Source organism: Capsella rubella, unplaced genomic scaffold, assembly GCF_000375325.1.
Source record: "Capsella rubella cultivar Monte Gargano unplaced genomic scaffold, Caprub1_0 scaffold_3, whole genome shotgun sequence".
Taxonomy (NCBI): domain Eukaryota; kingdom Viridiplantae; phylum Streptophyta; class Magnoliopsida; order Brassicales; family Brassicaceae; genus Capsella; species Capsella rubella.
The window spans coordinates 11,029,281-11,030,597 of NW_006238921.1; positions in this window are offsets into that span (position 1 = coordinate 11,029,281).

Genomic DNA, 1,317 nt, shown 5'->3' on the forward strand with positions numbered 1-1,317 from the left:
ATTTTTGTCTCCGACTCTCATCCAATGATTCCTACTCTTTTGTTCCCAATAGATTTCTTCTGCCTCATATGCTTCACGCAACTTGGTCGACAAAGCAAAGATCTCCGACGTAACATTAATATGGACGTTTAACCTATCCCTAACGAAGGAAAAAACCTGCGTCTTGGCTCCTCCGAGACTCTCCGGTAATCCAAGATAGGATCCCATACCTCCTAAGTTGCAATTCCTAGAGTTTCATGAATTTTCATTTTAAGATCTTCCGACACCATGTGACCAAATTGCAGGGATAACTTATCAAAATTGATTCTTTGACCAGACACCTTTTCATAATTCTTCAGGATTCCCAGAATTATCTCACATTGCTCTTTAGTGGTCCGACAAAAGAATAAACTATCATCTGCACACAACAAATGTGAGATGGGTGGACATTTGTTAGCCACCTTAATTCCAGATATTAATTTACCTCGTTGCACCTTCTGAATATTGGCGATTAAAACCTTTGTATAGAGAATGAATAAATATGGGGATAAGGGGTCCCCTTGCCTCAACCCTGTGGTTGGAAGGATCGAACCTTGGGTCTGACCATTAATCAGAACCCGATACTCCACCGATGAGATACAAAACAGTATCCAAGAAATTTACCCTTACAAGAAGTTACAAGAAGGGTTTGTTCTTAGGCCATGAAACATTTCCTGTGCAATCAGAATATTATCAGAGATCAACCGCCCCGCCACAAAAGCCGATTGGGTTTCGGAAATCAGCTGTGGCATTATTACCTTTAAGCTTTGATAATCTTATAACTCACATTGCACAAGCTGATAGGACGTAATTTCGTCATCCTAGTAGGTCGCTCCACCTTTGGAATTAGGCAAATATTTGTTTGATTTAACCTTTTGTCAAACATTCTTGACTGCAAAAAAGAATTCACCAAGGTAACAAGATCACCCTAAATCACTTGCCATGCCTTTTGAAAGAACAAAGCTGTCATACCATCCGGCCCCGGAGCTTTATCCGGGTACATAATAAATAAAGCTTGCCTAATTTCCTTTTCTGTTGCGGGGGCAGTTAAAAATTCATTAATCTCATCAGATATAACCGATTGTACTTCATTAAGGAGATCCTCTGAGTCCTGAGGATTAGATGTTGTGAAAAGCTCCTCAAAATATCCTGTAGCCACACAACTGATATCTTTGTCTTCCGTAATCCAGTTATTATCATTGTCATACAACCCGATAATCCTGTTCCTCGCCCTCGGTTGTTTGGTCTGGGCATGAAAATATTCCGAAATTTTTGTCTCCGACTCTCATCCAATGATTC